Genomic DNA, 25,438 nt, shown 5'->3' with positions numbered 1-25,438 from the left:
CGAGCTCAGTGAGGTTGGATGGAGAGCGTTTGTGAACAGCAGTTTTCAGCTCTTTCCACAGATTCTCGATTGGATTCAGGTCTGGACTTTGACTTGGCCATTCAAACACCTGGATACGTTTATTTGTGAACCATTCCTTTGTAGATTTTGCTGTATGTTTGGGATCATTGTCTTGTTGGAAGATAAATCTCCGTCCCAGTTTCAGGTCTTTTGCAGACTCCAACAGGTTTTCATCCAGAATGGTCCTGTATTTGGCTGCATCCATCTTCCCCTCAATTTTAACCATCTTCCCTGTCCCTGCTGAAGAAAAGCAGGCCCAAACCATGATGCTGCCACCACCATGTTTGACAGTGGGGATGGTGTGTTGAGGGTGATGAGCTGTGTTGCTTTTACGCCAAACATATCGTTTTGCATTGTGGCCAAAAAGTTCGATTTTGGTTTCATCTGACCAGAGCACCTTCTTCCACATGTTTGGGGTGTCTCCCAGGTGGCTTGTGGCAAACTTTAGACGAGACTTTTTATGGATATCTTTGAGAAATGGCTTTCTTCTTGCCACTCTTCCATAAAGGCCAGATTTGTGCAGTGTAAGACTGATTGTTGTCCTATGGACAGACTCTCCCACCTCAGCTGTAGTTCTCTGCAGTTCATCCAGAGTGATCATGGGCCTCTTGGCTGCATCTCTGATCAGTCTTCTCCTTGTCTGAGCTGAAAGTTTAGAGGGACGGCCAGGTCTTGGTAGATTTGCAGTGGTCTGATACTCCTTCCATTTCAAGATGATCGCTTGCACAGTGCTCCTTGGGATGTTTGAAGCTTGGGAAATCTTTTTGTATCCAAATCCGGCTTTAAACTTCTCCACAACAGTATTACGGACCTGCCTGGTGTGTTCCTTGGTCTTCATGATGCTCTCTGCGCTTTCAACAGAACCTTGAGACTATCACAGAGCAGGTGCATTTATACAGAGACTTGATTACACACAGGTGGATTCTATTTATCACCATCAGTCATTTAGGACAACATTGGATCATTCAGAGATCCTCGCTGAACTTCTGGAGTGAGTTTGCTGCACTGAAAGTAAAGGGGCCGAATAATTTTGCACGCCCCACTTTTCATTTTTTTATTAGTTAAAAAAGTTTCAAAAATCCAATAGATTTCGTTCCACTTCACAATTGTGTCCCACTTGTTGGTGATTCTTCACATAAAATAAAAAATTTATATCTTTATGTTTGAAGCCTGAAATGTGGCAAAAGGTTGAAAAGTTCAAGGGGGCCGAATACTTTCGCAAGGCACTGTAAATACAGTTTATAAGTGAAAAACAGGAACATATCAGTGAGTCGATTAGTAAATGTATCCATGTACACATTCAAACAACAAAAAACTTTTCTTTCAAATTTCTGATATTTCACATTATTAAACAATTTCTCATACATTGTATCTGTAGGCAAAAAAAACAAAAGACATGGGAGCATCTATGGATGCTTCATTTGGTAATTAATTATCCCATCTGCAAATGCTTGGGAATTATAATCCCTTCAACAAAGGTAAACTCAAGTTGTATGCTGTCATTAACAAAGCCAAGTGCCCTATTCACATCTATTTATCTTATTAATTTACATATTGCGTGATTTGTTGTACAAATACACAGTGATGCACAGTTTCAATTAGCAAAAGAAGACTAATGATGGCAAAAAAGTCTTTCGCTGTGTATTGGGGAGAGAAGCATTCTACAGCCCATAAAGCTGAACAATCTGAAGTAGCACTAAAGGCAGAACAAGAGGGAAGGGCTGCTCTATAAGAGCATGTGGTGGGTTTTTTAAGCCTAAAGAGTCTGTATTTTTTGTTGAAGTGCTTGCCTAAGACACAGACACAGACTACAGATAGTGACACAGGTGTTGTCTATGAGCTCTGGGTGTACAACAATTTCTAATTCAGATGGTACTTCTAATTTCTACTGATACACTTTTGCTAGTATGCTTAAGAATACCTTACTTTAATATAGCACCCTTTCACCATTTGGCATGACATTTGGGTCTGCCTGTCTTTTACTTAATCGATATTTCTTTCAAAACCTTAAGTAGTTCCAATCGGAATGAAAGCAAAAATGTCCCACCACTGCAATATAGAGATTATAGGGTTAGCTCTGATTTACTTGAACCATTTCCAAAGTAAGAAGTTCCAAACATTTCACGTTTCTTAACATAGCACATAACTAGAGAACAAGTGGAATAATTTGGTAATTTTTAATAAATTAGTTGTCTCTGCTTCTTTTTATGACATATAATCAATTGTTATTTTTGTTCCTTTTTTGTGAAATGCTAACGAACTCCTGGAGATGGTAAAATAATCTCAGAATATGATATGTACTGGGTTTAGTGACTGAACAATGCTCCAGATGTTTGTATATGCTATCTTGTTTTTACTTGAGCACAATTCTATAAAAAAGTACATCTGCTACATTTTATGTGAACTGCATTAGGGCTATACATACCTCTTTTGCAATGCTATCCAATATATCTAAGATACCAAGTGGTGACATGACCAAGAAATTCCTGTCATCCCATCCTTTTACAACTTTCTTATTCACCGTTGCACCGGTTGTCATCCTATACATTTTAAGCTTGGCAGCTGTGACATGCATTAAGCAAATTTTACAATCTTTTCAATTTGATATGGAGAGCTCCACATACACATGCCAAAAAAGTCGACCATAGCCCACAAACAGCTGTGCCAGGCAATATTTATAAATGAATAAACCAATCCCAATAGACCGCAAAAGGAGCCAGGAGTATGCCTAATGCAGTTGTCACGGACTTGCGGCATTAAGTACTAAAGCAGATTGCTAAGCAGGAAACAACCAATCTGAAAGTGGGAGCTGTAATTAAGAAGCACAGAAGACATATCAGAGGTCTTAGATAGAGACAGCTGTTCATGTGCCTTCCTGTTTTGACTGTTATCCTTATGTAAAAACAAAAGACTTGCTAAACTGCAGACAAAGCACTTGGCCTTGGAATTGGCAGTAAATAGGCAGCAAAGGCAAGGCTTACCACATTAATGTTATCCTTCAATCTTTTCAGCATTTCTTTCAATCCACACCTGAAACAAAACAATACATGATATTTTAAAATATCTGAAACTATTCAATCTTTCACAGATCACATCATGTGCTAAATTATACTCAGGCAGGTAAGAGATTAGACCTTAACCCAAAAGTTACATGTAAAGGTTACTCTGTGTCAAGTACAGCTTGAAAGATTGAAAGTGAAAGTAACTAGAGACATATACCTTTAAATTAAAACCAACTGAAGTCAATGCAACTTCCTACACAAAAATAAGCCCCAACATTTAAATATATATACCATGTCCTGTTCTGAAATTAAATTTTATTTTATTCATTTGTTCATTTGAATTGCCATACTTTCTTTAGTCCTATTCATTCTAAAGTAATTCTTATTTCAAGATGAATAAACAAATTAACTTAATTCCTTCCTGGAAAGGAACTGTATGCAAGACAATTAGGCTGCTCAAAAAAGGAATTGTCCATTCTATTTATTACTATATACCAACATTTAATCTGTTTACATCCTTGGATTGGGAGTTGTTCAAAAGACGTTTGGCCAACAGGATCCTGATACTGCTCCAACAGTCCTTTCATGACTAACATGAATCTTGCCCATCTAAACTGTTTAAACATTGTTCTTGTTTACATATGAGCAGCTTTAAAAAGTTGAAATTATACAACTGAGAATAGTTGCACACTAAGAATTAAAAAATACTGTTTAAATAATTTACAAAGAGTTCTTGTCATTAGCTTTAAAATCACATCTTATAAGAACATAAAATGGGCTGTATGTCTGCTTTATGTTATATAATTCCTGATCTTCAAACTGCTAATACATTTGAGACATGTTTAAAGAGAATCCAAAGCAATAAACAGATTTGTTTTCTCTGAAGTTCAAATAAGGCCTTATTGTGGGATAATTGGTTTTTCATTCTGGATGAGGCCTGTGGATTTATATGAATTTTGTTTTTAAATTGCTTAAATTTGTGGGTGTTTCTTCTGCAGTCAACTGAAGTGGGGCTTTTCAGATTGCTAGTGCAAGCCATAATGTAATAGAAAAAGCATAACTATTGTGGTCAGGATGCATTTTTTTAACATAACTAAAAAATTGGATTGTGAGTAGCTAATGCAAGACAGCACTGGAGCATTTAACAACAAATGTAAAATTACATTAACAGATTAGTTCCTAATACAAATAAAAAATTGACAGTACCAAAAAGGTTTTATGTTAGTTTAACAATAACTAGACTGCACAAAATACAAACATAGCTCCAAAAGCATATTCATCAGTAAAACTGTTTAGTAGACAGGGAGGTATTTGCTAAAAGGCATGGAATTAAATATCAGGGTAAAACACTTAAAATGTATACCTTTGTGTGAATTCACACTAATATGTTTAAATATGAACAGCAAAAAACACAAATAACTTTGGGAATTGTATTGTCTTTGCTAATCTGCTTAAGAGTGCAACTGGATTACACAGGATGCCCAGAGAAATATAAAGTGCCCAAGCTAGACTTTGTCCTACACTTTAGCCGCTGCGTAACACGTACAGTATATAGAAGGATAACAGTTCATTCCAGAAAACAATTTTATGGGTCAGTGAACCATTTGCCTCTTATGAAGGCATTTATTTTTTACATCACAAAAACAGAAATGCATTTCTGCCTCACATGATCCAGTAAATAATGTTTTCAGTTATATACCAATCAGTAAGAGAAAATGGTTTTCCTTTAGCTGAAAATAAACCCTATTACCTTAACTTAAAATCATTACACTTCTTCATTATAGTAGAAAAAGTCATTCAAAACATTAACAACACACCCAATATTAAAAAAATTAACACATTAACACCTGTTGGGTCTTGCGCATTATATATTGCATAAGCTGGAGTTCACTACAGTACTATCACATCTGTCCTGGTTTGCGTAGCACAATAGGTAATACTCTTCAGCCTTGGGGAATGTGGTTCCAAAAGGAATCACCATTGTATTCCATTAACCTTCCTCTCACTATATGTAATTTTGTCTTTTAATACAACACAGAGTTGGTTACCTTGTAAGCATATAATGAGATCTGGCCTTACTTAAGATTTCCATCAGTGCTTAAAGGTTAAGCATGGGTCATGATAAGTGTATTAAGGGCTAAAGAGCTGTCATCAAGACTTTAATTTGCATTAGCCTTTAGATTATTTCTAGTTGAAGGGCATTAACTGCTATTTTAATCATCAGATATTATGAAATGTAGTTTAATTTACTATATATGTAATTCTTTAAAATAAAAGGAATGTGTACAAAGACAGCAAAAAAAATAACATCAAGATATGATGCTTTTGACATGAAGGTCAAAAGGCAGCTATTTATGAATTCAAGATGAAAACCAATTAGATTTTAATTAAATATATATTCTATAATATAAAGTTCATTTGCACTCAAATAATCAAGACTCCAGCTTTATGATTTTCTACCATTTAAAGTGTCGATTAAAATGACAAGTAATTTGTATAAAAAATGCTGTGCAATATGAGGTAGTTTTAACCTAAACTAAGTAGGCAATTATTAGTGTTAATTACAGCACATAGTCATTTTTAATGGAGAGTATACAAGTATGTTTAGTATGTTTTCAGTTGTGTATAAATGCTGCAACTCCAATTCCAATTATTTATATCAAACTAATTTTACAAACAAAATTTGCTGATTTTCACTTTTTAGGAAACCATTCAATGGAAAATAAGGTAATAAGGTGCTACTTAATGCTTTGAAATACATTAATCTACAAGAGGTCAGATATCCACAACAAGATGAATTGCACTAATAAGTCATGAACTACTGACCTTGTATCCTAGTATTATTTAGGTACAGGAAATTTACTGAAAAACAAAACTAAAATCATGCAACAAAAAGTACACTTTCATACTCGAAAATGTTTTTTTCAATTTTCCTGAGAGAAATACCAAAAAATTTAAACACTAAAATTTTTTTACATTAATTTTCATTTTTCTTTCAAGACAACTTAACACAGCACTAAAAAATAATCTATGCGTCTGATGCCTAAATATTCTTTCATGATTTCTGAGAAAAGGCTCTTACATGCATGTGACAGAATCCATAATCTAGTAATTTCTTAAACAGTAATGCACAGTTTCAAAACATATAGCTTATGTTCCCTACATCATAGCCTGCTGCAACAATGGCTGCTGGTACTGCTGTCCATGCCATTGTGTGTCTCTGCATTGGCCCACCAGATAGACACATCTGTTCTGAACAAAGTATCCTATTTTCCTCCCCACATATCCGGATGGCACCCGGGCTGGGCACCATCTGAGTTGGATGCTGCATCACTGCTATGGATCCAAGAGGGACATCCTGGATATAGCTATCATTTAGGATGATTTTGCTGGTCTATACAGATCTGCATGGAGTACTGACATACAGAAGACATGATGGATGGATTAATACCCTTATTCATCAATTCCTTTTTTTAATTGTATAATGTTAGTATGATCAAAGGGGTTGGGCAGCCAGTTGACCTTGGTCCCCTAGAGGTCTCTGACCCCTCTGGTCTTTTCTGCTTTGTATTCACAACATGTATTGTAACTTGCTTTGTTAAGCACCTTGGGGCAACCTTATTGTGAAAGGCTCTATATAAAAATAAAGTGAATTGAAGATTTCAACAAATTACTACTCACCTTGTAAACGTGGTTAAAAGTTGGTTTAGTTAAAAGTAACTAAAAAACATAACTTTAAGAACAAAATAAAATTAGGAGATTAGATGAAATAAGGAGGAGAGAATAAAATATGTAACCATTGCCATTAAATAAACTATTTGCATTTTAGGCAGGTTAAGGATAATGTGTTTTTTACGGATAATTCTTAAAATCATTCACAATACATCTTTCTTTTTCAAATCTAAAGATGATAATTTTAAACTACAATGTAACAATCTAAGAATGCAGCGTAATTTCAATAATAACTTTACTATGTGGGCTGCTTATAGTTGACTGATATATAGTTTAGGGAACAGGGTTAAACATTGCTAATGAAAAGTCAAATCACACCTTAAGAAATGTGCAGCCAAACAAAAGCATCTGAGTTGTTAAAATAACTTCACCAAGTCCCTGGAAATCTGGATAGGTTGTTACTTATTACGTATTAGATTTGAGTTGCTGTTATGAGGTGTTAATAAACATACAAACATAGACAGTAATAAAGAGTTCTGTATGACATTTACTAAGATTATAGTATGCTGAGATACAGACCAGAGAGATACGGACCAAAAAAGAGAATCTTAATCAGGGAGGTACTGAGTATGTCAACAAGCACAGAATCCCTATCTCCAGTCTCCCTACACTACCACCACCACATCCCACACACACTTTTACTCATCAACTTCCTCCGCCACTATAGTGAGCTTTTCAACAGAAAATTAAGTCAGAATTCAATTCTCCCCAAATGACACTGCAATCTGTGCTTAAAATTACACAGATTGCAACACCATATTAAGAATAAGATATAAAGGCTGCAAAATAAATGATGTATGGGGATACAGTTTCGTGTTTTGGCAAATCTAAATAAAAACACTTTGTTTTGCATGACAACGATGGACACATGATTTAAAAGCAGCAGCTCATATCTCCTGACAATTATGCACACAAGATAGCAGCACAATAACTTAAAAATGGCAGTTTCCTTAAAGAATAAACAACCTCTATATACAATTATATTGTTATACTATTTTTCACTTTCTGAAACAACTGCAACTAACCCTACCAATACAAACTGTATTGTACTAAAAGAAATTAGAAGAAGCTGAACCGGAAGAAGAATCCTTAGACTTATATACTGCCTTTCTGGAGACTCCAGTCAAAGTACTATACAGGTAATGGGGACACCAGTACTCTCTCCACACATCAGCTAACAGACCAATGAAGCTGTTTATTAGGAGGCCATGATTGGTAAAGGCAATGGAGATATTTGGCCAGGATGCCGGGGTTTCGCCCCTACTCTTTTCAAAAATGCCCTGGAAATTTTCATTTAGAACTGGTTCTACATCCAAAGGACAGCACCTTTTTTACAGTATAGTGTCCCCGTCACTATACTTCGGCATTAGGACCCACACAGACTACAGAGTGAGCACCCCCTACTGGCCCCACTAACACCTCTTCTAGCAGCAGCCTTAGCTTTCCAAGGAGGTCGCCATCCAGGTACTGGTCAGGCTCAAACCTACTTAGCTTCACTGGGTTGCCAGTTGTGAGTTGCAGGGTAATAAAGCTGCTGGCTATAAGAATAATAAATATGCTTTAAAATAATTATAATTAATAAGCCTTTTTATTTTAAATTTTACTTTATTGGTATATACAGTTTGTAAGATGCTGCAAGGCAACCACTACACATTGAATGAGAGTTAACAAAAGGAGTAGGAGGACAAATGTATTAACAGCAGGTATTTCACAGCAGGGTGTAATTATTACTGCAGAAAGTATAACTATCATGTGAAGATATGCTTCTGAGGGTTCAACCCCTCCATTACAACCCACAGCAGGTGAAAGTCTTGCTACAGAAAAGCATTGTCCAGCACTGGCATAAATGAACAAAAAACCATAGTCTTGTATTGGAGTTAATGAAATAAATTTTTGGTCCTTGATGACACCATTACGCAATGTAAACATAGCTAAAATGGCTAAAATGTCTTAATAAAAATACAAACTAGTAGCAAATGAAAATCTTATCATGTAATAGAATCCATACAGTAAATACACAAAAAAGGTGTATTTTTCCTTTTTGCATGCATCATTTCAGTCTAATAACGCATTTCAACCTTAACAGAAAATAATAATGGCATAGGCATTGTTTTTCTGTAATGTATGGAACAAGTTTGGTTTTCTCACTTAATGTTGTTACACTAAATGGTTATTGAAAACTTGTAGACTCGCTATTGCCAAAACTATAAAACTCAGATGTAGGGACCAACTCAAAGTGTATCCCAATGAAAGTACTTTATGAAGCAGTTATATAATGAGCATCATTTTTGACTGTGCACTGACAGTTGACAATGCAAATGCAACTGGATATGAAACCAAATGAAGAAACTGAATTATGATCTCTTTTTTGAAGGGTGTTGGAGTGTTAAAAAAAACAAACGTTAAACTTATTTTGCCCCTAAATAAATTATTACTAACTGGAACTTCTGCACAAATAAGACATCACTTGACAATTAAGATTTACTGCTTGTCCTTTACCTGCTTTTTTCTTCTAATGCAGCTGACAGTTATTTAAATTGCCTTCAAAAGCACTTAAAGTGTCCAATGGTTTCTTTCAGTTTGACATGTACTAATTGTTTACGATTGCCACTACATAAAAAGAAAAATTTCTCCAGCACCCAAGACATAAAATTACATTTTACTGGTTATGTTAAAACTTATGTTTTCAGAAAATAGTATTTCAAACCAGCATTTCTCCCTTAAATACCTAGAAATACACAATGCACAGAAATATTCACTAATGTAAATGGACAAATCCAACAAATATTTGAGACCTTAATTAGTGCATTAAACAATTTTAATATAATATTCCATGATTTGAATTCTACACTTTTAACTGCATGTGCTAACATTTTCTTTAGTTTCTAATTGCTTCTGGATATTATCCAGAAGAGGTAAATGATGTGTCAACACCTAAGTCTTTTTCATAAGCAGTTTTGCTTTTGTATTTTAAAATTGTTTAATTATTTTTTTACGCCCATATGCAATACCCTGCACTTGTCTACATTAAACACCACCTGTCTGCAGTTTAACCAGTGAAGAATTTCATCAAAATCTTTTTGAATTTAATTTGCCGATTCTACTAAAGAGCTCTGTTTCCGTATCTAATTTGGTAAGATCTCCAAACTTAACTAGTTTACTAACTATACCAGAATCAAGATCACTGATATAAATTAAGAGCAGTGGTCCTAATACAGATTCCTGCAGTACTCCACTAATTATATCACTACAATCTGAGTATTCATGCCTGGTCTGTTCCCTCTGTTTTACATTTAATAACGTATTCTCAATACAAACACTCAGTTTGCCTAAATGCCTACTGTCTGTAATTTGAGAAAAAATCATTAAGAAGCTTCTTCTTTACCCTGTGTCCACATCCATGTTATTTGTTCACAGATTAACATATGCAGTTGTTCACCTTTGCCATTTGCTTGTAGGATTCCTCAGAAAATTGAATTTTTACACAGAGAAGGGTATAGAATATTTGCAAATACAGGAAAAATATCCATCAATTGACATGTAAAACGAATTTAATATAAAAATCCTGATGTGCTAAAGATTTTCAGTTCATTACTCTCACCACATCCTCTCCAATTACTGTCATTAAAGAATTAATACTTAAATTACTTCAATAGTTACAAAAATATTTTAAGGAATGTATTTTGAGCTCTTATCATCGGGAACTGGGTCTTCTCATTTACTGCTTCCAAGAAGTGACTGCCTTATTGTACCTGAGGGATGAAGGCCCATTGAAATGCAAGCAAAGTAATGTAGAGATTAAATAGCAACACATGGTGAATTCTGATAGCATAAATCCCAATAAATTTAGACCCACATTAATGTTGCGCCATGTGGTGCAAGTTAAGTAGCACCATGTGAAGAATATTTGAAAATACCATTTCTACAATCCTTTCTATTCGATACTCCTGAAATTAGAGTGCTAGCTGCATGAATCTGTATGAAAAAAAAAACTCAAAATATTTCTTCTTTGTGAGAGGACACAAGTTCATGATTTAGCTGCATCACTGGGAGATTGTAGAACTATAAACAAGGAGCTAAATGGTGGTGAACCTATCAGCAGAACAAAAACAAAAGTGAGCTAGGACTCTCCCCATTTAAAATTAATTCCACAAGAAAACAACAAGCAAAAAAGGCTTGTGTAGCTGACAGCAGACTTAGTATATTAAGGGATGCTTTCATGCTTGCATGAATGCACAAGGCACCAGAATAATTACAATGGTAACTGTTAGTCTGTAGAATATAAGACTTGGGTTTTGGTTTCTCTCTCCAGCTAAGTTAATTAGTGCATTTATCTTGCCTTGTGGTAGTCACTGCAATAGTGCACCGCAATGACTGCTGTGCTCTGTTCCTGGGCCTCATTCTGCTCTAAATGCAGTTCTTTTATTCAGGGCTGTAATTTAAGAATGCATTGCTTACTCATTTGGTGATGGACAAGAGTCTCCAGCTCTTGTAGAAAAGCTTTTTACAGCTAAAATAAAGCCCCAGAGCTCCCCAAACAGCATTTTCTCACTCATTTATCTCTCTGCCTTTGGTGCGGTTTCTGAGAGCTTGGGACCGGCTGCCCTTCCACACAGAAAGGCCCTGAGGTTCCTGTTTATACATCTTTGACATAAAAGAGGTTGGCTTTGCTACAAGACGGATGGCAGTGCTTGTGTCTCCCGCTGCTGCCCTTCTCTAACAAAGAAATCTATAAAAAAGCAAACAGGACTGAAAGCAAGTCTGCCCTTGGTGGCCGGATCAGTGCCAGAAAGCTTAAAGCTGAGGTATTTTTTTGGTGTAAAAACAAAAGGAAAAAAAGGAACATTTGTAAATGACATTTTTCCTTGTCATCGTGCTTCATCTGTGATTGCCATTTGGTGCCATATCCTGGTGGTTCTTTTTCATTGCTCTCTATTATAAGGTCAGACAGAATGCTGCTCATATAGCTGTCATATTTTAAAACTACAGCATTCATCGGACACTGCCTGTCTACTATTGCCCTCCAAGATTCTGTTTATTTCACATTTTCAAATCTTCAAAACGTAATATTTTGTACCAGATTATTCTTATCCTACATGAAACATATTTACTACAATAACATTTTTAAACATGGTAAATTACATCTAGTTTACACTACCATGCTTAAGCAAAACTCTGAATCAATCTGAACTGCTGTAATGCACAGGAGAGCTCATACTTCTTTACTTAATTTAAGTGATGCGTTTTAAATTATGAAACATAATTTAAAACATTAGGTGTTTTGTCCATTTGAAACTCCCATTGATAGAACATGTATTATTAAGATGTTCTATAAATGCCAATTGCTTAAAATTAAGAAAAAAACAAATTAATTTAAGTAACCAATCTGGAGATTTGTTACAAATGAAATAGCAGTCCACCAATTCACTAGTTGAACTATTAGCTGTAATTTACCATAATTTACCACAATTAAGAACTATCAATCAGCTGATAAGGGCTGCTAAATCATTACAGTTTGTAATCATTTTGTAGAGAAGACTTTATCTTTGTAGCTTTAAATTAGAAGTGTAGTTCTGAAGAAATATCTGGACTGTCTCTGCATCTCCTTCAAATTTTTTTAATCTTTATTAGAGAACTCTGAATTTAACTAAGACTGCTGTCTTGTTTTGTTTCAAGAAGCATAAGAAGACACCATTTTATTTCCTATAATCCTTTATCTTTTGTGTGCCACCTATCTAATTTATTACTTCAACTGTCATTTTTGTCAACTCTATGTCTATCACGATTTCTTTACCATCTACCTACTCTCCTTGTAATTTCTACAGACCTGTGGGTCAGCAGCAAAATGCCCAGCAGACATTTAACGAAAAGCTCCTTACACTGTTAATACTTTTAATATTGGTCCAAAAGTGTCAATAAGAGACTTCAATTAACAAAATAATGTCATAACCTAAGCAGTAATGAGGAAAAGGGATGAATTTCAGGTTCCCATTGAGTTGTTTTTCTACTTTGATGTAAAAGTTGAGGATCCACTAGCATTCTTTATGAATATAAAAGAAGTCCCAAAGAACAAAAACACCAGAACAAAAGACAAAAAAGCTATTTCACTCAAGATACTGTTTTCAATATGCTTCTTGTCAGTCCACACACATTGGCAATAGACACTCTAACCATACTATGAGCAAATAAGGAATGTTGAATGAAAGCATTTGAGCTTCATGATTTGCAGTAAAGGTTAACAAGCATTTGATCTCATATACAAGTATTATCAGGGATAAAAGATTGTACATTTTTTGTTTTCTTTTAAGAGAACATTAGTAGGGCGGTGCTGAGCTAGATCTCAGAATCTGCAGCACATTTACAGTTTTCATAATCTGCTGACTCACCAAAAATGAATAATGAATGTCATTAACAATATTAAATAATACTGCTTAGCCATTTATGAGACATCATGCATGCACTACTTCCTGCATATAGGCTCCCACAAACAGTTGAAGTTGAAAGACGTGTTGCCTAGTACTGAGTATTAGTAAAAACTGCTTTTCTGGATTTGGGAGTAAAAGGGAATAATCCAAAATATATAGTTTGCTAAAGTGTAGTGTACAAAGCGTTTAAGGTACATGAAAGAGATTTAAGAAGTACTTACTTCAGCCTACTTGATATGTTTTTATCGCTTTATCTTGCATTTTTCTCAATTTTGCTACAAAGATCCCTGATCTTTGAGTGTACTGGTATCTACTGTAAATAACAAAATAAGCTTATTTTAATTAAGATTAATCCAATTATCCAGTGGAATTATCCAATGTGGTCACACAATTTAAATCACAGTCACAGCATTACAACAAGCTCTAAACATAAGTATGCAAAGAAAACAATGTTCTACAAGTCAATTATTTTCTGGACCTTGCCAAAAAAAATACAGTCCTCTGGGAGTGGGGACTTTATGTTTTGTGCATATGTGGGTGCTCTAAGGATTTACTGATCCCAGTGCTAGTTGTGCACAAGCATATAATTCAGTTGTGCTGTGATCTGAGTAACTAGACATTCCTAGATGCCAGCTTTCTTTTAACTCTGTATAGTTTAAATAGTGATGTCACATAAGCCTGGCATTATTAAGCAGCTGCTAAGGGTTACTCTAATAGAATGCATTGAAATAAGGTTGTTGATGGATAAAAGTGAGCCAGAAGAAGGAAAAAAACTCAAGAGGACTGAACAGGTCCATGTTGCATTCAGAATCACAGACTGTGATGACAAGGGTTACTGTTACATCAATTAAGCAAAGAAAAAGCAGCTTTCACATTCTGCAAACAAGTCATAAAAGAAAAATGAGGGAAAAATATAAAACTTAGATACTTCTTTCAATCCTGTAAACTATTTTTAGACAGACAGGAAAATACAACTAAAAGAAACAAGTAGTTTTGGGGCTTTAAAAATATCAAAGTATTTAATTTAGCACATTGTACATTTATTTTAAAAAAACCCTTAAAGATGAATTCCAGAGCTATCCACATAATATATTACCATGTTTGTGGTAAGTAAGCTGTGTTGGCCACCAGCAAGCCTTGAGTAGTCCTTACAGTGACAGAAGCCCCACTTCTATCTCATCTTGTTTTGTAAGCCCCATCTCTACTCACAGCGGTTGCCTGGGATATCATGCTGGCATGATCCTGACCCTTCACTGTGCTCATTTCACAACAAATTTAGAAAGCAAAGGCTTCAATTTAATATAATCCTTGTTCCCTCCTTCCATGTCCTTCCACAGTGCGCCCTATCATCCCACTCTCTATCCTTTACCATAATCACTGTATGAGGTCTTTGATTCAGGTCTATATGTCATACTAACTTTGGCATGAAACAATATGCTTGAAAACATGAGCATCTTGGCACAGGAAAAACAGAAACTTCTGATCTAGGGTCTAGAACACAAGATCTACTGAGCAGAGGCTTCAAGCGCATGAAATAGAGGCTTAAGATGATCAGACGTTGAGAAAAGGTAAACAAGGCTGGTATAATTCTCAATTGGTTGTCTCTGTGATATAATACACCTTCCCTGATATGTTTAATTTTTGTGGCAGTATGGGTGTTTTTGCTAATCCAAGTGAATGATTAATGTTCTGATTATGAGGAACATTCCTTGGACAGATATACCATATACAGTATATACCAACTGGAAGTATAAATGCAGAAAAGCTACAGGAAATCTGTGTTCAAACAGAACATTTTGATTTGCAAATCATATGCACGGAAATAAATAGGTGAGGTGTTTAAGAATCCAAAGAATTATTTTCAATTAAGTGATTAAGCTCAGAGATGGATTGACTGGACTGGAGTTCTCCATCCCCGTCTAAAGACAAAAAAAGGCAACTGCCTTGAAAATAGAATGTAACAGAAAATATACTGATATGTACTGTATACATGTGTATATGCTTGTATATCTAGTACAAATAGTTCCAAATTAATTTTTAAGTGTTCATAGATAAATGAATGTTTGGTGAAGCTAAGCATAACTCCCAGATTGAAATTTTCTGTTTTGAATATTATTTTCTGCTTTAACTCATTAGACATCTTCACTCAGTATTACATATTTAATTGTGAAAATTGTAGAAAATAACATTTATAAAAGGAGTAGTTACTCATTATGGAGGGACACTTAAATATCGATTATTTGATCAACGTAATTTAATTACTGAATTTATTGCTATTGAATTACTTGTTTTGAATTTATTGTACTGATTAAAATCATTTTAATAGAAACTTATTAAAAGTATTGGTTTTGAAGAAAATAGCGGTATGCTTATTCATGTTATTATCCTTTCAGTCTACACTTAATCTTTACAGTTAAATACAGACTAAACATTTTTGCAATGGTCATGCACAAACTTCTATAGCTAGGATGAGGACGACCCAAGATATCCTTCAACTAAAAAGTACTTCTCTTATTCCTAGAAGTGGCATGTTTCATGGAAACAAAAAACAGCCCTATTTTTTAAAAAAGGAAGGTGTGCAAGGAGGGGTATTCCAAATCTCTAAACAAGTTGCTGAAAAAGCCAAAACAGTGTACTTTTAATCATCCTTTGAGAAAAAAGTACAACAGACTCCAATGACAAATTGGGATGTCTTCTGTGCAAGACTACAAGTCTAATTGTGTCTCCTTTTGTGGAAGCTTCTCCTTGGTGACAAGAGGTGAAAGCAGATGCATGTTTTTTGAGAATTCATTTTTAGGTTATCCCTAAATACGTATTCCTGGCAACCGTGATATAGTTTGTTTCTCTGAGTAACAGCTAACAGTGTTTACAGAGTCTCTCTGTCCCTGTCACATCTCTGTCAGTAAGCAAGGCAGTTATTGTACTGAGTGGATAAAGAGGCCAGGATGCTATTTATTTAAAAACTATTTGCATAAGTCCTTCAAATGGAACTATTTCTCATTTTCCAAGGTTATTTTCTAGAAAATGAAATGTTACTAGCATTCCAATTGGGACTTGTAGTGGTAACATATACTGTATGCTGTACATATTGCCTCATTAAAATATATCAAAACGTCAATGATATAACATATATGGAGTCTATTAATTACTAAATTTATTGCCATAAGTATTTCCAGTCTTAGGAGGTTTGAGTAGAGAGCTGTGTCAGTATGCAGACTGCAAGGAACAAGTATAGGTTAACTCCATGCTGAAAAGTAGAAAGAAAAAAACAAGGCCTCAACCACAGAGCTTGCTCCAGGTGTTCTACTACCAAGACAATTTGTTTATCATTCCACTTTTCAGCACTGTATTAACCCTTACTTGTTCCATCTCTGGTCTTTGTTCCTTTCATTGGTAAATTAAATCATTAAAAGTAATAACATTTTTTTATGACATATCCATCTCCTAGAATGGTTTAGGGCTTCCTTGCATACAGTACATGTAGAATCTGCAACAAATGTCATTTATTTCACATAGGATTTACAGAAAACTAAATCAGGATAGCCTGTTGACAACAAACAAAAATAACAATTTTATCATGCTTTACATTCTTTCTGCCTCACAATACAGAAGTCACAATATTTCTGTAAATTATGTTAACCACAATAATAATAATAATAATAATAATAATAATAATAATAATAATAATAATCAGAAACCATACATCCAAGTGTGAAACTTAACATAGTAAATGTATATTCACAGACTAATACTGCAGAAAGTCCATCCCAATTTTCCTGTAAATATTGCCAGAAATGTAAAAGATGAAGACAGATCCATACCTCCTCAATAAACAAATGTTCATGTTAACTATTTTGAAAAATAAACTTTTTCAGTATGAATGATGAATTTTCAGTACAACTAAAGTACACCAATGAAAAACAATGGAAGCCATGTTGCTACAGAGCTAAAAGACAGCAGAGTAAACAGATGTTACTATACTGTCTTTAAGTCGAGGGACCTAGCAACTCCTCAGTCATCTACCTCAATGAGAACCTCAGCTGCTGACTTCTACCAGTGAGTAAATTATCGCTTGTTGATGTTGAACAGCTCTGCTTTATTTTCGTTTTCATTTTATGATTTTTCCTTTGCACTGCATACATTACTTCAGGTCACATAACTCTTATTATTGCCTTTAATGAAAGGGAAATTCATTTTTGTTTAATTACATTTCTTTTAAATGACTTTCAAGGAACCCAATTCTTTCATGAAACAAGGAGTACACAAGGTGATCTTAGTGCTTTAGAAGTACACAGAGGGCTGAATTCACAAGGGAAAGAGATCTTTGCAGCAACATTGTGCAAACTGTCATTGAAATATTACTTTTTTCTTTCATCTGAAATTTCCCATTCTTTCTTAGCTGCTGTGCACCTTCCTTTGCGTATTCTGTGTGGTTCTGCTTTTCCTCTAGAGAATGATTTGTGTTCTACATCTCCACTGAGCAGTTTATGAAATAACCAACTAAATATGAACTGCAAAAACAATCTGGTTTTAAACCATTGGGCATAAACCTACAGCAAAATACTTCTTGTCCTGTTTTAGGTGTGTGTATTTTGCCTCTGGCCGGGATTCAATCCTCTATCTCCCAGGCACCTCCCAGTACCCAAGCCACACTCCTTGTTTTAAAATGCTATTGGGAGTGGCAACACCATAACTTCTACTGTGAAATTAAGAATTACCATCAGCTGATTCTCAGTTTTCTTAAACTCTGACATGATGTAAAAATGACAACAAAAAATGAACCCATCTTGGGTTTCTCCACATAAAAATGTAAAGCTCGCTATTTCAGAGATCAAAACCTTTTTCAGATGATATTACAGAAAACAAATCTAGATTTGTTTGATTTATGTAGATTCAGCTTAGTATTTAAAACATGTATTGTAGACTTGAAAATGATCATGGTTTCATATTCACCATGACAGACATACTGTGAAAATTAGATGTGGTTAATGGGTGTACTCCACATGAGCACAAATTAGTCTGTTTTAGTACAAAAAAGCCAAACGTCCAGTATCAAACTGAAGGTAAGCTGTCGTGCGGCAGACCAACAACAAGCAAAACTTTTTTACTCCTGCTTCCACATGCATCCTGTCTCCCTGTTTTTGTCTATCTTGTGTAGTCTTTGTGTTTTCAAGTCATCATAATTCACTTTAGAAATAAGAGTAGACAAAGAAATTTTCCCATTTGAGAAGCTTTGATTTTTACAGACCAAAATTATGCTCTTAGGGTTTTTGTGTCATGGGATGGACAGACTTTTTGTAATAATTACTTTACGTTGCAAAGATAAGCACATTGCTGTAAGGGGTAGTGGACTATTAGGTGGCACTCTTCTATCTGGATCAGAATTTCCTAACCATTTCCCCAGAGGACAATGTGCTTTAGGGGGGCATCATCTTTTGGAGAGGATGTTAAAGGGGAACTGCGATGCTATTTTTATATTTCGGGGTGAGAAGAATTGGCATTAGTGCATTTCAAACCACAATGAAAGTAAAATGTACAAGGTATTGTGTAAAACCTCCAATTCATATCACAAAACAGATGGAATTTCCAGGTGTGTGCAGCAACATATTCTTTGATTCACAATGAGATGACAAAACTTCCAGTGACATCAAGCGGCCCCATTACTTATAAACAAGCAGGTTTGTGCATTCATCCCTTTTAATCCAACAGAAATATTGCTCTCGGCTTTGAGGTGGTTTTGCTGACAAATCCTAGTTACCTGTTAACACTGCTTGCTGATCACGTTGGAACATTTGTTCTGTGAAATGACTGCTGCACAACCTGTACTTATTCACTCGTACATCGCTTTAGTCATTACAACTACAGGGGACAGGAAAGGTCGCTTCACATCGCAATTTGCTTAAACTCTCGCTCTCACCTGCGGCTAGCCGAGTGGTTTGCGACAAAATGGCGACCATACAGTACTTTCACAAAGTTCACAATTTCACGCTTAATTTGGAATCTGTAAAATGTTGCAATACCATTAATTAATTTGTTAACCATTAATTGTCTTAGTAAATTTTGCTACGGAGATTTAATACCTGGTCTTAGAAATTGGGGCTGCATTTCCCCTTTATTTCCAGGTCCTAGCTACTTTATTGTTAAAGACTCCTCTGTAGTGTTTGTAACACTGTGTGTTAACCCGAGTGGTGTAAACACTAGCTCACTGCCTAAATTCCACTCTGGGCTTGCACAATCTGACAAATAAATTGGTCATATAAAAATAATAATTGCTTACACTTATATAGCGCTTTTCTGGACACTCCACTCAAAGCGCTTTACAGGTAATGGGGACTCCCCTCCACCACCACCAATGTGCAGCCCCACCTGGATGATGCAACAGCAGCCATAGTGCACCAGAACGCTCACCACACATCAGCTATCAGTGGGAACGAGAGCAGAGTAATGAAACTAATTCATAGATGGAGATTATTAGAAAGCCATGATTGGTAAGGGCCAATGGGAAATTTGGCCAGGACACCAGGGTTACACCCCTACTCTTTTCAAGAAAAGCCCTGGGATTTTTAATGACCACAGAGAGTCAGCACCTCAGTTTTACGTCTCATCTGAAGAACGGCGCCTGTTTACAGTATAGTGTCCCCGTCACTATACTGGGGCATTAGGACCCACATGGACTGCAGGGTGAGCGCCCCCTGCTGGCCCCACTAACACCTCTTCCAGCAACAACCTTAGTTTTTCCCAGGAGGTCTCCCATCCAGGTATTGACCAGGCTCACACCTGCTAAGCTTCAGTGGGTTGCCAGTTGTGAGTTGCAGAGTGATATGGCTGCTGGATATCTCTACCTTCACGTGTTATATTGTGTAGCTTCTGGTGTGTAACAGACACAATGTTTCACCCAAGTGTTTCCTTGACTTCCACAGTTGATAAAGTGGGTCTCCTCTGTAAAGTACTTTTGGATGTTAAAAAGATAAATAGCCACTGTTTTATTGCTCAGTGAATGAGCATAAAACACTATAAATGGATGGCACCATCTTGCCTAATACTAGATCTAAAGAGTATTTGTGTAAACAAAGCTGCACAGTTTTTGAAAACATTGATAAAGGATCACCAAAACTCTTGGTGCATACCAAGGAGACAGACACCTTCTGTCTGAAACTGCAGGTATATACCAGTTAGTGCATGTTTATGACTGGGGTAATTTAACATGATTACCTCCAGGGATGTTAGCTGCAAGACTGACTGAACAATTGAAAGCTATACTCAAGATATACAGTGTATATGGGTATAGCAGGAGTCAATACTTACAAAACTGGTACTGTACTATTTCTGTAATTAGTGTGACTTCACATTTCAACATGATTTATAGTGTTTTCTTTGATGTGATGTGAAATTCTCAGTCTGAAAGTTTTATTACCATATCAACTCTTATCATCATCAACAAAATGTCTTTTTTTTCTCTAAACAAGGCCTTAGGTTTAGACTTGGGATGGTTAAAATTTGACACTCTTTTAAGCCTTCATTTATAAAAGAGCCATTGGATTAACTAGTGCACCTTGTGTTTGCTAAATTACTACAAAGAATCTACAACATCCACAAGACTTACCACAAACTAGATGATATAACTGGTTTAGTGGAGATCTAGCAAGTGTCTGACTGTAGAGGAGTGTAGTCTTCGGATTACCTAGGGATGGAACAAGGGCAAGAGAATTACTAAGCCTTGTTTCTACACTACTACCGATTTTCTTCACTTCACCGATGCACAATTTCTCTTAGTAGTACACAATGTAATTTGCTTTTAGACATTACTTGTTTTTGTTCACCTTCTAATTGACAAAGCACTTAAAATGAGCACATTTAAACATTAAACATACTCTGAACTGTACTAAATAATTAGAAAAAAATGTGATTTTTTAAATAATATCAGGGAATATATTTCCATGTGTAAAATGTTTTTTTTTTTGCTTGAGCAGGGATTACAATTAAGCAAGGAAATGGTTAAAAGTATTATAGAAACATTTTAAAAAATGTAAGCAAAATGTGCTTGAAGGGCCTTCCAGCTACTACTGCCACCATGTTTCTGTGTCTAGCCAGAAATAACTATCCATAATTTATTACTCTATGTCTAGTCCACAGACACAAGTCAACCTAGCATTTATTATTCATTGAATACAACTCACATGATGAATTCTAAAACAAATTATTTTTCTACCCTTTTTTAGTTTTCTTTCCAATTTTTGATGTGGAAAAATCTTATCCATAAACTGTCTGTTTACTAATACAGAGTATCGCTTAGAGGGAACAAAGACATTGTCCTGGGTTCTGTCTGCAATTTGGTACCACAACAGGAAGCCTGCAGGGTTTAAAAGGATTAATACATCATACCGTCTGCCAGAACACTGCAATACTTTCAATTTAGATACCATAGGTTTTTTAAATATAAATGTTATTATTAATAATTTCTGTTTAAAATAAAGATACATCCTTTTCTTACTGTATGCTGACATATAATTAATCACTGTGAGCAATAACTGTTTTGCACACAGCTAAAAAAGCATAAAACTATAAAGTATGCCACTTTCAAATTTCTTTCTGCTGTTGTGAATTGGCTAAATATTGCCAAGGTCTTTCATATTCTGAATGTTTTTTCTATTGTGTATTGCTGTTATTGCACCAAGCTGGCATTTAAATGAATTTCCCATGAGAACAAAATGCAGATAAAGCAAATACGTACACTGAAAAGTAAAGTCATTTTTCATGTTTCCAGGCAGCAGTTGTGATCAGCTTTTAAAGGAGCTGGTTCAGAGTGAGAAAGTTATCACATGCACACATACAGGTAGGTACAATAACATTAACATGAAAATGAGCAAAACTAAAATAGAGATAATAAGACCGTGACAACATTTCTTTCCCAGAATGCAACAGACACAAATTCATCCTTTTCTTCAAGCCTAGCTTTGGGCATCATATCAGAAGAGCAATAATTATACAATGAGTTTTTAAGCCCAGTGAGGAAAACTGGGCAGCAAAATGTCTATTATAAAGCAATTTTTCAATTACACCAGCTCCTATATATGCAAAAAAGAAATTTTACATCACATAGCAAGAAAACAATTTAACAGGAGACAGATATGGATACTAAAATAAACATTATACACAAAAATAGTAAATGAAAATTAAAATGAATGCATAAAAGGTTACAAATCAATCCATTTAGCTTTAAAAAGAAGTGTGTATGGCAAAGAACAACACAGTACATAATATGTACAGCATATTAGTTTGTGACTTAAAGTAATAAGAAAAGTTGCATATTAATTGCAATTAAAATCTTTTAGATTATAGTTTAAAATAAAATCTGAGTACTTTACTGAATATTTTATATCTCCTGTAAAAAGTCCCCATTATCCCTATTTCCAAACTCTGCAAGATATGTGAATACAACTGTGAGAAACAAGTAATACTTATCCTAACCACATACTTCTAGAATATTAAGGAAAGAAACTGCGACACAAATATTTTTAGTATAATTGGCATTAAGTTCCACAATTAAGATTACCCATTCTACCCTCCTACATATTTTTCCCCACTCTTAGTAGTATATCAATGATATACAATTGTATATCGTAAAAATTAAACCTATTAACAGCATGCCTGAAACTAAGCCCGAAATGTGATCAAGCAGTGTAAATGACAATGTAACAGTAACATAGTTGTGTATTTTTTAAGATAACAATACTAAATTGTAAATTGCAGTATATAATGGATACAATAAATAAGGGCACACACACAGGAATTCATAAAATTTGAAAAATTACCCATCTTCTTAAAAAAACAACAGCAGATTTAACCTGTTTCTGTAGTAACAGAGACAGAAAAGGCTGGGGATTTTCAGTCATCTTGCTCGTAAGATAGATATGGACTTCTTCATAGAGAATGAGTGACAATCTCATTTATGTCCATTCTGAACTCTGCAGCAACTTTCAATTTTTCTCATATTGCTAAGCACAAAGCATGCCTTACCGGGCCAGTAGAGAAATATTTCAGCAGAGCTAGAGGCTCTTTCCTATGGGTATGTAAGCTAAAAAGAGCACAGGAACTTGGAGTGAATTTACTGATCTCTCTTGAAGCCTGGGAAAAAAGTCCTTGGGAGCATGCCTATAGCTGACAAGCATGTCTGTTCCCATCACCAAAGGGATGTATTACCTTATGTAACTCCCTGTGGCAGTTAATCTGTGGCCTGAAAGATATATTAAAAGGAGCACAGGAATTAAATTTTAAAGACAAATGTCTCCTTCAGTTTCCAAGAAAAAATGCTGGTTTCTGTATTTAGCTCCCTTTAAACGATCTATTGTATCCACTCTATTCTCAGTGGGTATACAGTACAACAAAGATGATACACTCACTTCTAAAATTGTCAGACTTGTGAGTTAGTGCAATTAGCAAGTTACCTTACCACTCTGAGAATTAAAAACATAATGTGAGACAATTTAAGAGTTATAAAAGAAAGAAGTTAAGAGATAAGCAATTCTACTACTTAAGAGTAAGAGTGGAAAATAGGCAGGCTCTGGAAGCGGAAGAATGGAGACAGGGGAAAAATGGAGAGGGGATCAGATGGAAGAGCAGAAACAGAGAGAGGGCATGGGGTTGTAAGGATGTAAGACACGAAAGTGTGGCAATAGCAGTTTGGCTGGTACAGCAAGGTACAATGGTGATAAATGTGTGTAGTAAAACGAGCCATAAGAGGTAACTGGAGTAAAGGACTAACAGGAAGAAAGTGAGGAAAAGACCACCCACAGAATTTGAGATGAGTGAGTGTACAGCCAGCCAAGAGGGAGTTTTTGTAGTCTATACTGGAGAATACCAAGGTCTAAGAGTTGTGTATTCCAATCCCTCTTCTGCCTTCTTTTACTGCACACATTTATCACCCTTGTACCACTGTCTTATCCACTCTGCTATAACCCATCTTTAGTATAGTTAATTACTTAAAAAGGGTCAGATTCTGCAATTTAGGAAAGAAGAGGGGTGAAGAGTCACCCTGAAGCTCTTGTCAAACAAGGAGGCGGATAGGGTGATGATGGAGTCAACAGGAAAAGAGATGAAGAAGGGGAAAAAGAAGCGAGAAAAAAAAAAAGGTCAGGCTTTGAGAGGCGGCATTTTAGCCGGAGGAAGTGCCTGCAGAAAGAAATGTCTGAGAGACAAGGCAGAGTAACAAGAAAGGGCATGCGTATCAAAAGGAGGAATGGATAGGACGATTCAAACATCATCAGTGTGAACACAATACAAGAAGGTATGGGAAGAGATGGAACAGTTGAGAGCAAACACATAAATGAACCTTGAGGGACACCATAATATAAAGCTGGAATTTTTCTTTTTAGATTTAATTGTTTAATGTTCTACTAGGCAAAACACTACCAAGGGTGCTACTGTTGATGGCCTCATCTGATTTGTAATTGTTCTTATGGTCTTTAAAATTAAAAAACAACGCAAAATCATGCTATATCTGCACATCACACACACAGCAATGCCAAAAGGTACAATGAAAGCAATTCATGTGCATTTTGCTTTATACTGTGTGTGTCTGCTATTTTTAAATTAAGAACAGTTCTCTGCCTATCAAACATCTATAATTTTGGATTCCTCATTTTCACTATAACGGTATAGTGAACAAATTCTGCTTTTGTTATATTCTATCATGGGTACACAGTGTTATATCCAGCTAATACTGTATTCAAGTTCATATGTAAGTTATACATTACTAAACATGTAATGTGTGAAGGGAAAGTGAAGTGGATCAGTGAGGTATGGCAGTCATGACTATGTGTAACAGATGCAGAGTCCCTAGAGTTTAGCACTTCACATTGTATTAAACTTCACAGTTTACTTCTCCCAATAGAGTTTAATACTTTAATATTTGATGCTGAAATTGGGAAGCAAACTGGCTTATTGTAATACTGAAAACTATACCATAGAAATAAGTGTAAAGTCAGAGACTCAGATTTGCAAATGTGTGCATATTTCATGTTTTGGTATGTGATGTTCTGCTCAATGCATTGAAAAAGTGAATCACAAATTATTTTTTGTCCTGTATCATAAAAATGGGACCAGAACTAAGCAGTAGATGAAACACAGTCCATATGCAAAGCTGTATCTTCTCTTGAGAAGGAAAGCTAACAAGTCTGTCAATGTTTGCTCTCTGGGCGTCTTTTCCTGGCTTCATTTCTC

The 25,438-nt window shown here is 35.4% G+C and overlaps 1 long non-coding RNA gene across 3 annotated transcripts in view; it reads right to left on the bottom strand.

The window, feature by feature from the left end:
* LOC148651124 (uncharacterized) overlaps positions 1–25,438 on the bottom strand; it is a 242,970-nt gene that overhangs the window by 160,512 nt on the left and 57,020 nt on the right. For all 3 annotated transcript variants that reach the window (XR_015925665.1, XR_015925664.1, XR_015925663.1), the window contains exons 3-4: positions 20,823–20,900; positions 3,042–3,090 (exon numbers count right to left, since the gene is read on the bottom strand). This is a non-coding gene — a long non-coding RNA (uncharacterized LOC148651124). The remainder of the gene's footprint in view (positions 1–3,041; positions 3,091–20,822; positions 20,901–25,438) is intronic.

Source organism: Lepisosteus platostomus, chromosome 12, assembly GCF_059453375.1.
Source record: "Lepisosteus platostomus isolate fLepPlt1 chromosome 12, fLepPlt1.hap1, whole genome shotgun sequence".
Taxonomy (NCBI): domain Eukaryota; kingdom Metazoa; phylum Chordata; class Actinopteri; order Semionotiformes; family Lepisosteidae; genus Lepisosteus; species Lepisosteus platostomus.
This window is presented reverse-complemented; position numbering and strand designations above follow the sequence as displayed.